Source organism: Manis pentadactyla, chromosome 11, assembly GCF_030020395.1.
Source record: "Manis pentadactyla isolate mManPen7 chromosome 11, mManPen7.hap1, whole genome shotgun sequence".
Lineage (NCBI taxonomy): Eukaryota > Metazoa > Chordata > Mammalia > Pholidota > Manidae > Manis > Manis pentadactyla.
Genome location: NC_080029.1, coordinates 54,963,898 through 54,978,637, shown reverse-complemented (window position 1 = coordinate 54,978,637; position 14,740 = coordinate 54,963,898).

The following is a 14,740-nucleotide window of genomic DNA, read 5'->3' as shown; positions in this document are numbered from 1 at the left end:
TGGCCATACTGCCCAAAGCAATATACAGATTCGATGCAATCCCTATCAAATTACCAACAGCATTCTTCAACGAACTGGAACAAATTGTTCAAAAATTCATATGGAAACACCAAAGACCCCAAATAGCCAAAGCAATCCCGAGAAGGAAGAATAAGGTGAGAGGGATCTTGTTCCCCAACTTCAAGCTCTACTACAAAGCCACAGTAATCAAGACAATTTGGTACTGGCACAAGAACAGAGCCACAGACCAGTGGAACAGAATAGAGACTCCAAACATTGACCCAAACATATATGGTCAATTAATATTCGATAAAGGAGCCATGGACATACAATGGGGAAATGACAGTCTCTTCAACAGATGGTGCTGGCAAAACTGGACAGCTACATGTAGGAGAATGAAACTGGGTCACTGTCTAACCCCATACACAAAAATAAATTCAAAATGGATCAAAGACTTGAATGTAAATCATGAAACCATAAAACTCTTAAATAAAAACATAGGCAAAAATCTCTTAGACATAAACATGAGCGAGTTCTTCATGAACATATCTCCCCAGGCAAGGGAAACAAAAGCAAAAATGAACAAGTGGGACTATATCAAGCTGAAAAGCTTCTGTACAGCAAAGGACACTATCAATAGAACAAAAAGGTATCCTACAGTATGGGAGAATATATTCATAAATGACAGATAATTTTTTATCAGACAGACAGATGTCTGATAAAGGGCTGACATCCAAAATATATAAAGAGCTCACACTCCTCAACAAACAAAAAGCAAATAATCCAATTAAAAAATGGGCAGAGGAGCTGAATAGACAGTTCTCTAAAGAAGAAATTCAGAATGCCAACGGACACATGAAAAGATGCTCCACATCACCAATCATCAGAGAAATGCAAATTAAAACCACAATGAGATATTACCTCACACCGGTAAGGATCGCCAGCAACCAAAAGACAAACAACAACAAATGTTGGCAAGGTTGTGGAGAAAGGGGAACCCTCCTACACTGCTGGTGGGAATGTAAATTAGTTCAACCATTGGGGAAAGCAGTATGGAGATTCCTCAAAATGCTCAAAATAGAAATACCATTTGACCCAGGAATTCCACTTCTAGGAATTTACCCTAAGGATGCAGCAGCCCAGTTTGAAAAAGACAGATGCACCCCTATGTTTATCGCAGCACTATTTACAATAGCCAAGAAATGGAAGCAACCTAAGTGTCCATCAGTAGATGAATGGATAAAGATGTGGTACGTATACACAATGGAATATTATTCAGCCATAAGAAGAAGACAAATCCTACCATTTGCAACAACATGGATGGAGTTGGAGGGTATTATGCTCAGTGAAATAAGCCAGGCAGAGAGAGACAAGCACCAAATGATTTCACTCATATGTGGAGTATAAGAACAAAGAAAAACTGAAGGAACAAAATGGCAGCACAATCACAGAACCCAAGAATGGAATAAGTTACCAAAGGGAAAGGAACTGAGGGGGATGGGTGGGAAGGGAGGGATAAGGGCGGGGGAAAAACAAAGGGGGCATTACGATTAGCATGTGTAATGGGGCAGTGGGCACAGGGAGGGCTGTACAACACAGAGAAGACGAGTAGGGATTCTGCAGCATCTTACTACGCTGATGCACAGTGACTGTAATGGGGTTTGTGGGGGGTATTTGGTGAAGGGGGGAGCCTAGTAACATAATGTTCTTCATGTAATTGTAGATTAATGATACCAAAATTTTTAAAAAGTCCCTATACAAAAAAATTTTTTAATTCTAAAAACTTAGAATTCTCTCCAAAATGTTAAAGTATAGGGTGGGGACAATTTCTTCCAAACTTTTTAATATGGTAATAAATAACTTTTTTCTGAATTGAGATCATATTTTAAATACTGCTCTGAATTCTTCATTTTTTACACTATATGTATCATGAATATTTCCTTACATCGTTAAGTATAAAATACAATCATTGACAACTATATAATAATTTGTTCCTTCATTTAAAAAATATTTTTGAAGACCTAATGCCTGCCAGGCACTGTAATGAGCTCTCAGTACACAGCTCTGAATGGGTCTATAAGGAAAAGCAGACACTAAACTGTTAATTACATATGTGAATAGTTTGATTTTTTTTTAAAGACATACAAGGTCCTATGACAGCAAATGATACAGGGATTTAGCCTAATCTGGGAAATCAGGAAAGACTTCCCTGAGAAAGCACAATTTAAGATGTGGCTTGAAGAATGAGTAGAAGTTAATTTAGTGAAGAGAAGTGGGTAAAGTAAGCAACAAAACAAGATGTGTGAAGTTCTTGAACTGAGAAAGAGGTCCAGAATGTTTGAGGAATGCAAAGATCAGAGCAGTAGAACAGTAAGAGGCTGGAGGGACTGGGGAAATTCAGCGGATTAAGCTGACAGGGTAATCAGAGGCAAAGCTTCCAAGGTCTTTCAGAGCATATTAAGGGTTGCGGATTTTGTCCTAAATGCAATGAGAAATCAAATGAAAGATTTACACTGAAGTGATACGATTTGATTTGCATTTTAAAAAGACCTCTGTGCTGCTGAGCAGATAGTGAATTACAGGAGAAAAAAGTGGAAACTGAGAGACAATCAGAGATTAATTGTAATAACTCAAGTTAGAGTCATTGGTTAGGACCAAGACAGAGAAGGGGATGGAAAGAAAAACAGATATATCCAAAATACATGTTGGAAGTAGAATAAACAGTACTTGGTGATGGACTCATTGTGAGAGGAAAGTAAGAGGCTGATGTGTAGGATAACTCACAGCATGAAAAACTGAGCAATTAAGGCCTTATTTGCTAAACTGGGAGAGACTGGTGGAAGAGGAAATCTGAAGGTGACAATCAAGAGTTTAGCCAGGAAGACAACAAATCTGGGCCACCCATCAGACACCAAAGTGAAGATGTCAAGTTGACAGTTGGATGTGCAGAAATGTTTGGTCCTCAGAAAAGGACCTGGGTAGGGGATTAGATTTTGAAGTCATTAACAAATACGTGGTATCTAATGCCTTCAAAATCAGTGAGATATTTTAGGAAGAGTATGTAGAGTAAGCAAAGAAGTATAGTGGGAATTCCAACAGTTACTTTGTCAAGAGACAAAATTTCAGGCAAAAATAATTTTTAAAGGAATGGCCAGGGAGGTAAGAGCAAAATCAGGGTTGTGTAGTGTCAAGGAAGCCAAGAAAAGAGAGTGTTCCAAAGACAGGAAATTTTTGAACATGTCAGCAAGAGTCTATTTGGATGACTGAAAACGATCTACTGGGTTTAACAACATAGAGTCCGTAATGATCTCAGTGAGAGGTTAGGTAAGAGGTGGGGCAGAAGCCAAATGAGGGTGAATAAGAGGTGAGGTGGTGAAGACAGTATTTAGATATTTTTGAGAAGTCTGACTGTAAAGGGCACTATAGGAAGAGTGGTGAGCTCAAGGAAAATGTGATTGATTATTTATTTGTTTGTTTGTTTTAAGCAATGAAACACTCAAAAACATGCTTGAATGCTGAAAATGATAACAGAGATTAAAGGGAGGAGAAACACAAAGTAACTACTTGAGCAAGGTCCCAGAGAAGATGAAAGAGGACGCAATTCAGAACACACACGGAGCATTTCATCTTTCATAGAAGATGGGATCCTTCATACTAGCTCAGAAAGAAAAAAAGGAGAGGTGGCCAGTACAAACATAAACAGATTTGTTGTCTCTGTGCAACAGCTTCTATTTTTTCTAAATAATATGCAGCAATGTCATCCTCTGAAACCCCAGGAGAGAGAAAGGGGAGTGAAAAATAAAGAGAACAGAGATTTGAAACAATTGGAGAAGTTGTGCAGGTGTGAATTAATATTTGTTGAGCACAAGCAAATAGAATTGCCAGTATTTAGGGTCTAGATGAAGTAAAGCTAACTTAAAAGATGTGATTTCCTCCAATAATTCTTAGTTGCAACAAAATGGACATGAAGAAATTTGGTTGTTGAGTTTTTCCATGGCTGACATTTTGCTGGGAAGTAGAACAAGAAAAGAGAAGCAAAGCTATTGAAGTGTTTGTGGAACAGTGAGTATAATAAAGAATGAATTCTCAGCTGGATACAATGAGAATGGGAAGGGAAGGTAGAGTTGATATAGTAATTTAATAAACCTGTGGTTGAACATTAAATTTACTTAAAATTCTTAATTATTATTATATAAGATTATGAATATTAATAAAAATTTTTGATCATATCACTTAGATTCCTAAATGGAGTCTCTAGATCAAAAGTTTAATACATATTTTATGAGTGTTAATACCTAGAGCCAGATTGGTTTCAATAGGTTTTGACAAAAAATAGTATGAGAATTCCCGTTACATTCACCAGCACTGAATATGATCTTTTTGTTGTTGCAACTTTTAATTGTTGCCTATTTAATGGAAAAAATGGAAGGATTATTAGAAAAGAAATATTGAGATATGGAATCAAAATATATTTTTCAGAGAATGACTCATGTACAATCTTTATTTCCTCTTTCTCAACCGAATTGAAAAAATGTGGATTTTGTTATCAGTATTTGCTGGATTCATATAAATAATAGGGCATAATACTGAAATGTATCAACATACATAAACTGTATTTTATCTTCCTATAAACATTCCCAAATCATCTCCATTTTTTCATGTTTTTTTTAATTTAAAATTTCTTTTAATATGAGTGAGGATGGGTAGTTGGTGAACCATGTCTGCCATCAAAGGCTCACATAACTCAGAGGGTAATTAATATTAGATTGGTTATAAATACTAATTTATATTGTACCAGAATTTTACTAGAAGCCTAGGAAGTATATCAAAAAAAGAAAAAAATGAAAGGAGCCTCCCCTCAACTAGTTTACAACACAAGCAGAAAGACAATTGTATTAACAAAACTTTCTTGAGAGCAACTGACAAAGCTTATTAAATTATTCAAGGTAAGTCAAAATGATCCCCAAATAGATGTGAAGGAAAGTAAGAATAAAGCAGGCAGGTCACCAAATAGGATCATTTTGTTCAAATGTGAACTCCTCTCCCTAATCCCAGATCATGTCTGTATTATGTACTCTGTCTCTAATTTATCCATCCAGTTGCATAGAACAGAAGCTTGAACAGTCTTCCTGAGGTACACACATTCGAGGAACCATCAAGTTCTATCCATACCAACTCAAAAATCTCCTGTATCCATAGGTCTCTCTTTAACCCCACTGCCACTATCTTAATTTGGGTACACAAAATTTCATGCCTTGAGGATTGGACTATTATTCTCCCCAGCACTCTTTTCCCAGTACAACCTCTGTGACAGAATAGTGAACTGAGAGGACTTTTATCTCTCCAGACAAAATTAAATAGCAAAAGGCCATGAATGTCAACTAATCAGGCATCATTCACATGTAACACCAACTGTTCAGGAGGCTATCCAAATTTTACCAGCAGACCTTCTAAAACAAATGGAAGTTTTATGTATTTTTGTGATGGATGCAGTTTTCTGTCACTCATTTTCCTTTCATTATTTAACAAATATTTATTGAATTTCTATAGAGTACTTATGTAGTATTTTTTCCTTTAAAAATGTTTATTTTGACACATTGTTACACAGGCTGATGTATCATAAATTCCTCTGTGAGTAATACTAGGTTTGTTAAAAGAAAAATAAATCATGGATACTGTTTTCAACAAGATCACTTGATTTCAAAGTACTTGGTATGCTTTCTGAATTTTTAACCATATGCTCTCTTCTACTTTGCATAGATATCAAAAAACAGTGAAATAAAAAAAAATTTGAGAAGGTTAAGCAATATAGTTAGGTGTTCCATTCCTGATGCAAAAGTTTTACTACAACTTTTGCCCTTTTCATCTTCCCAATAAATTATACACAAATCATTCTCTATTCCACCTATGTAGAAAAAGAAAATGAATAAAGATAAAATTTTTAAATATGAAGTTATACCATGTATTTATATTTTGATATAAAACATGATCCCAAAATAGTATTATTGAATATCTCATACCTAACCTGTATTTCATAATTAACTGAAAGTTAAATGTCTAATTATTTGGCATTGAAGTGATAAACACTGGCAACACAGGTCTGGAACATTCTGTTTGAGCTGTTATGAACCATTATTCTGATTCCCATCTAGCTGAATTTTTCAATAACATGATTTCACTAGGCTCCCTATTCCATTTGAAAAGAACAAGACAAACAGTTCATTTTCAAACAGGTCTTTGCTTCTCTTTATGTAAGAAAATGGTCTGCAAAAAGCCTTCCAGAAGGGGGGGAAAGATTAGGAAAATAAAAACCATTATACTTTCACCAGAAGGGCAAAATCCAGAATATTCTAAACTAAATTCTCTCTCCTCTCCAGATATTATATGCACATGCTTATATTAGCATTCAACATGTAATTTGATTAAAATATTCTATTTACATGCCTAATGGCCCACTGCATAATGATTATTCTCCTTTTGCAAAATGGGGATATCTTTTAAATCCCCCTCACAGAGTCTGAGTAATGCATGTAGTAATATTTATCATTGACTCTCAATTACTGAAATAAGAGAGAAATTCTAAAAAGGGGAATAGAGATCTGAGTATTAAGAAAGGAAAAGAGGAAGGAGAATTCAACAAGAAACAAATTAAAGAAATAACCTGGCTTTTAGATGTTTTGGACACATTCCAGTATCTACTTACATAGGAACTAGAAAGTCTGACCATCAAAAGGAATACATAACATACGCCATATTTTAGCTCTATTTCATTAAGTGTTGCTTACCCAGCTGCTCAGCTGAAGCTATACCTTAGTGGCTATAATTGTCGGCTGAGTACACCTGATTCAGGTACTGCTCCTTAACAATGCCTAAGGAGAAAATCTGACTACCTGTGTGTTTGTTTACCTTGGGAGTTCAAATAGTCAATAAAACTGTTAGTTTGGGAAAACTAAAGACATATAAAGAAAGAACTGCCTCTGGTGAAGTAGCAAGTTATTTATATAAATACACACCAAATTACAAATGGCATGTGGTTGTGGTTCTGGTGGTGGTTCATTTAACAAACATTCATTCAACATTTGTTGCATTCCCACTCTGTGTCAGCTGTGCAGTTTATTGTCCCCAACTTGATGATAGTTCACATTTCCTTCTTCCACTGTCCTTGTCTTCAAGCCATGTTGTTTACCTCTGAGTTGCATACCAGCCATGCTCCAATACACTAACTGCAAGCAGAAATCCTTGAAAATTATCTCCTTGAAATAGAGAAGTACTATCACATACTGGAAACAACATGGATTTTAGACAAAAGCAGACTGATTTTTAATCCTGGGCTTGACTCCAATAATGATGTATCCACAATTTCTGCCACTGTAAAATGAGAGCAAGAATTATACCTTCCTGACAGAAGTTATATAAGGATTAAATTGATAATATATTTCAAATACATAGAACATAGTAGGTATTCAATAAACCAAAGTTATTTTTTGAAACACAAATATTCTTTCTCAAGGTGGTAGGACTTTATTTCTAGCTCTGGTCAAACAGCCATTCTTCAAGTGCATGTCCCATGGGTACTATAGGAAGTGTATATATTCTGTGAAGTTTCCTACATATGTCAAACAGTGGTTTTAAGTGGGGCAAAACAATTCATATTTTTCAAGCTCAGTTCCTGGCTCTTTCTCAATCCCCCAACAGCCTATCCACTGTATCTAATTCCTATTTCTCCCTTATGTGTTTCCATTTTCCTTCTATTTTCCCCATCAAATTCACCTAAAAAAAGAAATAGGAATTAGATTCCAAACCCCCCCCAAAAGCCAGCTGCATCTGAAGACTGAGTTTAGCCTCACCTAACCAGTGCACTTATGTTGTCTTATGGCTACAACATGGAGGATACACAACAAGCAAAACCGCAAATGCTCTTAAACCCTCACACCTTCACAAGAGATACTACTTAGCATTTTGTTTTCTCATATATCAGTTCTCAGACTTTTTCCTGCTCTCCTGAAGTGAGTATATCAAAAGTTCACATGTTCTACAAAGAAGCAAAATGTCTAGATATATACATGTACATAGTAACATTACTTTGAATGAAAAATGTAAAAATTGGAAAAATTTACATGGCTCTTCATATATAACATTTATGTAAATTAAAAAATACACACATCACAATTAGCCATATTTGGTAAGGGTCCATATATATACTCAAGGTCATACAAAAAAAGCACATTAGAATGGGTGCCTACAGGGAAAAAGGAATTGGAAACATGAATCAGAAATAAAGAGAAAAAAAAATAGAACGAAATAGTGGGATTGCACAGATGAATCATGTTGAATTCCATTGAGTAGAACTATGTTAACTACTCTCATTGAAGAAAGACCAGCCAAGCAAATACACTGTATTAGTCGTGTTAGGTGAAGCTCTGCTGTAGTAACAAACAAACTCTGAAGATGAATGTATTACTTGTATTATTATTACAAAGCTGATATTGTAGAGTATGACTTGAATCTGAAATATTTGGGGCTCCTTAAGACCAAACCATAGTATTAAACTTATCCAGTTATTCATAGAACTGTGTTTCATCACACTTTCTGACATGGGAGGTCAAAACTATAAAACAGCACAGAAGAGTAGGCCAGAATGTGTACTGAACTTCTACGGGCGGTTAGCTCCCACAGGAAAGGAGAGAAAAAGGGGGTTTAGTTCTCATTTGTTCAGTTTGCCCTTACAAATTCACCAGCTTGTCACTCCTCTCCCTTTATGGGAAAGAAGTGAGGGAGTGCTTAGAGGGCAGGAGTGTGAACCCAGCAGAACTCCCTCCACATGGAAGGAAACATCCAAGAGGAGAAAAGTCTGCTACCCTGTGCCCCATGCTGGCTTAACCACAATGAAAGTTTGCATAGTCTTTGCCACATCCTTTCTGTGAGCTTAAAAAAGTATATTACCACTTTTCAGTTATGACTCTTAAAACAGCTAGCTTTAAAAAACTAGATTTCCTTCTAAATCATATTCTTTGTATTCCACAAACATTACAGCTTCTATAACTTAATAAATTTTTGTCTTCACTAAAATTTAAAAACCAGTTCAGGATACTGTTACTATTCCTCTAATAGCACACTGAGTCTCTTAACTCACCCCTATAAAAGAAACAAAAAGTAATTTAGGCTATTATTACATTTGTAATTGATCACTTCTAATGCTGTTTTAGGTGATAACAGATACAGCACATTTTATAGAATATATTAAACAGCATCAAATTCATGTATACTTTCAGGACTATCTTGATTCCTATTCAGTTATATTTTCATACAGAATCTATGGAAATAAAATCTATTCTGGTAAGGCAGATTATACAAAGAAGAACTAAAAGAAATGTTTTCTTTGATGTGTTTTGGGCCAGAAACATAAGATTAGAATTGAAATAATACACTTCAGAGAGTATACACTATATACTCTCCTACCACTATATATTTTAGATTCTTTAAATTCACAAACATCTTTTTTTTAATCTACACATATTCTATTATATCGCAAACAAATCTTATCATTAGTTCCTGCTCCCTTTAAGAACAGCTATGATAAATTTGGTATTATTGTCAGGTACTTCGGATGCTAAAAAAGCCAATGAATCTAGTGCATATTTGATGTGTTGTGAATGCATAAATTATATTTAAAAGGGATAATTCTGTTCCTTTACATTTATTTAGTGGGCATCACTATGGTAACCAAACACTTTGACAGAGCCTAATTTATAACACAAAAAAAAAAAATACAAAGAAGAAAAAGAGCTTATACTTCCCGTGTTTTGCAGATTGACAGAGAAAACTTTTGGGTTGACACATATTTGGGAGAAAAAAAGATCTGGGAAGCAATATGGACAAAAGCAATTTCTTTCTATATGTAAAGATTCTGGCCTCTCAAATCTATGCTATAAGAAAAACTACCTCAGGAAAGAGCATTCTCAGAGAGAACAATTTAATCTCACAACAGAAAGGGACACAGAAACAATCTTACCTAAACTCCCTTACTTTGCAGATGTCCCTGAAGTCTAGTCAGGTAGTCGGAACTCATGAAGATCACAGAAGCAGTATGTGACAGGCCAGCTGCCTTCTAGTCCTTTTTTTTTTTTTTTTTTTTTTTATTGAAGGGTAATTGACAACAGTATTACATTACATTAGTTTCAGGTGTACAACACAGTGATTCAACATTTATATACATGATAATTCTAGGTACCAGCTATCACCAAACCAAGTTGTTACAATATTTTGACTATATTCCTTATGCTATACATTACATCCCGGTTACTTATTTATTTTACAATTGGAAGTGTGTTTATATATATATATATATATTTTGTGAGGGCATCTCTCATATTTATTGATCAAATAGTTGTTAACCACAATAAATTTCTGTATAGGGGGGTCAATACTCAATGCACAATCATTAATCCACCCCAAGCCTAATTTTCGTCAGTCTCCAATCTTCTGATGCATAACGAACAAATTCTTACATGGAGTACAAATTCTTACATAGTGAATAAGTTACATGGTGAACAGTGCAAGGGCAGTCATCACAGAAGCTTTCGGTTTTGTTCATGCATTATGAACTATACACAGTTCAAATATGAATATTCATTTGATTTTTAAACTTGATTTATATGTGGATACCACATTTCTCCCTTATTATTATTATTTTTAATAAAATGCTGAAGTGGTAGGTAGATACAAGATAAAAGGTAGAAAACAGAGTTTAGTGTTGTAAGAGAGCAAATGTAGATGATCAGGTGTGTGCCTGTAGACTATGTGTTAATCCGAGCTAGACGAGGGCAATAAACATCCATGTATGCAGAATATTTCTCTCAGAACATGAGGGGGGAGGTTCTAAGCCTCACCTCTGCTGCTCCCCATTTTCTCACCAGATGGCCCCCTGCTACTGTGCCTGTCTTAGGTTGTTCCTCCCCTGAGGAATCTTACCCGTCTCTGGCTAACCAGTCATCTTCCGGGGCCATACAGGGAAATGTTAAGTTGGTAAGTGAGAGCGAAGCCTTATTGTTTGAAAAGGTTAGCTTTTTACTTCTTTGCATATTTATGTCCTGTGGCTTCTATGCCCAGCATTTGTCTTGAGGTGTCTTTACCACTTGGAAGAATTATGATACTCGGTAAATTCGACATGTGGCACGAGTTCTATTTAAAGGTTGTGATTAGGTAGGAAGAAGAAAAGCTATAGAAGTAGCAGGCAGAAGAAAACCTGGGAAGATTGATTATTTCTTTGACATATCTCCTTGTAGAGTAACTTCAGCATGGATAGGTTTTAAACTACTAATTAATTTGTGCACACACATTAACATAATAGGAGTATAGTTACCTAACCAAAGCATACCTGTAATTACCAGCCATCTCCAGTGAAACCAAGAAAACCAGTTAGGCACCTTAGGCATTTGTGAAAACTTATCTATGATATGGTGGATATTGTACGACTGAACTTAAACAGTCTGAGAGAATTCAGATAAACTAGAACAACCCATTCCTGGGGACTGTTCATATCCCATATGTTCTTTTAACGATAAATAGTCTGTGGTTGTAAGATTTTGGAGCGCTACAATTTGCACTTCTCCTAATTCTTGGTTGAGTTCCAACAGTATAGATCCAGTCCAATTTTTGTTTTACTGTATGCACAGGCAAGCTTAGATATCTCCTTCATCATTCCCATGGCAAGTCCAGGAACTGGTGGGATGAGTGCATCTACACCTGTGACAGTGCATGGATCTTTGTTGGAGTTTTTTTTTTTTCCTGATCATCTTCTGTCATGAGTCTTCCCGAGATTGCCGATGTTGGAATTTCTTTTTCATATCGTATCTTAGTTCATTTTCGGGGTAGCCAAATTAGGCTTTGATCCTCTGTATAAACACAAACAGACCCTTTGCCTACACTTTTATATGCCCTTTATACACTTGTGTAGAACTCATTAGAGGTCACCACATAGGAACAGCTTTTTTTTTTTTTTTAATCATTAATCTACACTTACATGACGAATATTTTGTTTACTAGGCTCTCCCCTATACCAGGTCCCCCCTATATACTCCTTTACAGTCACTGTCCATCAGCGTAGCAAACTGTTGTAGAATCACTACTTGTCTTCTCTGTGTTGTACAGCCCTCCCCTTTCTCCCACCCCCCCATGCATGCTAATCTTAATACCCCTCCTTTTCTGCCCCCCCTTGTCCCTCCCTACCCACCCATCCTCCCCAGTCCCTTTCCCTTTGGTACCTGTTAGTCCATTCTTGAGTTCTGTGATTCTGCTGCTGTTTTGTTCCTTCAGTTTTTCCTTTGTTCTTATATTCCACAGATGAGTGAAATCACTTGGTATTTCTCTTTCTCTACTTGGCTTGTTTCACTGAGCATAATACCCTCCAGCTCCATCCATGTTGCTGCAAATGGTTGGATTTGCCCTTTTCTTATGGCTGAGTAGTATTCCATTGTGTATATGTACCACTTCTTCTTTATCCATTCATCTATCGATGGACATTTAGGTTGCTTCCAATTCTTGGCTATTGTAAATAGTGCTGCGATAAACATAGGGGTACACTGGTCTTTCTCACACTTGATTGCTGCATTCTTAGGGTAAATTCCTAGGAGTGGAATTCCTGGGTCAAATGGTAAGTCTGTTTTGAGCATTTTGATGTACCTCCATACTGCTTTCCACAATGGTTGAACAAGTTTACATTCCCACCAGCAGTGTAGGAGGGTTCCCCTTTCTCCACAGCCTCGCCAACATTGGTTGTTGTTTGTCTTTTGGATGGCAGCCATCCTTACTGGTGTGAGGTGATACCTCATTGTAGTTTTAATTTGCATTTCTCTGATAATTAGCGATGTGGAGCATCTTTTCAAGTGTCTGTTGGCCATCTGTATTTCTTTTTTTTGGAGAACCGTCTGTTCAGTTCCTTTGCCCATTTTTTATTGGGTTATTTGTTTTTTGTTTGTTGAGGCGTGTGAGCTCTTTATATATTCTGGACGTCTAGCCTTTATCGGATGTGTCATTTTCAAAGATATTCTCCCATACTGTAGGGTTCCGTTTTTTTCTATTGATGGTGTCTTTTGCTGTACAGAAGCTTTTCAGCTTAATATAGTCCCACTTGTTCATTTTTGCTGTTGTTTTCCTTGCCCGGGGAGATATGTTCAAGAAGAGGTCACTCATGTTTATGTCTAAGAGGTTTGTGCCTATGTTTTCTTCCAAGAGTTTAATGGTTTCGTGACTTACATTCAGGTCTTTGATCCATTTTGAGTTTACTTTTGTATATGGGGTTAGACAATGGTCCAGTTTCATTCTCCTACATGTAGCTGTCCAGTTTTGCCAGCACCATCTGTTGAAGAGACTGTCATTTCCCCATTGTATGTCCATGGCTCCTTTATCAAATATTAATTGACCATATATGTCTGGGTTAATGTCTGGATTGTCTAGTCTGTTCCATTGGTCTGTGGCTCTGTTCTTGTGTCAGTACCAAATTGTCTTGATTACTATAGCTTTATAATAGAGCTTGAAGTTGGGGAGTGAGATACCCCCTACTTTATTCTTCTTTCTCAGGATTGCTTTGGCTATTCGGGGTCTTTGTGGTTCCATATGAATTTTTGAATTATTTGTTCCAGTTCATTGAAGAATGTTGCTGGTAGTTTCATAGGGATTGCATCAAATCTGTATATTGCTTTGGGCAGGATGGCCATTTTGACGATATTAATTCTTCCTAGCCACGAGCATGGGATGCGTTTCCATCTGTTAGTGTCCCCTTTAATTTCTTTTAAGAGTGACTTGTAGTTTTCAGAATATAAGTCTTTCACTTCTTTGGTTAGGTTTATTCCTAGGTATTTTATTTTTTTTGATGCAATTGTGAATGGAGTTGTTTTCCTGATTTCTCTTTCTGTTGGTTCATTGTTGGTATATAGGAAAGCCACAGATTTCTGTGTGTTGATTTTGTATCCTGCAACTTTGCTGTATTCCGATATCAGTTCTAGTAGTTCTGGGGTGGAGTCTTTAGGGTTTTTTATGTACAGTAACATGTCATCTGTAAATAGTGACAGTTTGACTTCTTCTTTGCCAATCTGGATTCCTTGTATTTTTTTGTTTTGTCTGATTGCCGTGGCTAGGACCTCCAGTACTATGTTAAATAACAGTGGGGAGAGTGGGCATCCCTGTCTAGTTCCCGATCTCAGCGGAAATGCTTTCAGCTTCTCGCTATTCAATATAATGTTGGCTGTGTTTTTATCATAGATGGCCTTTATTATGTTGAGGTACTTGCCCTCTATTCCCTTTTTACTGAGAGTTTTTATCATGAATGGATGTTGAACTTTGTCAAATGCTTTTTCAGCATCTATGGAGATGATCATGTGGTTTTTGTCTTTCTTTTTGTTGATGTGGTAGATGATGTTGATGGACTTTCGAATGTTGTGCCATCCTTGCATCCCTGGGATGAATCCCACTTGGTCATGGTGTACGATGGTTTTGATGTATTTTTGAATTCGGTTTGCTAAAATTTTGTTGATTATTTTTGCGTCTACGTTCATCAGGGATATTGGTCTGTAGTTTTCTTTTTTGGTGGTGTCTTTGCCTGGTTTTGGTATTAGGGTGATGTTAGCTTCATAGAATGAGTTTGGGAGTATCTGCTCCTCCTCTATTTCTTGGAAAACTTTAAGGAGAATGGGTATTATGTCTTCCCTGTATGTCTGATAAAATTCCGAGGTAAATCCATCTG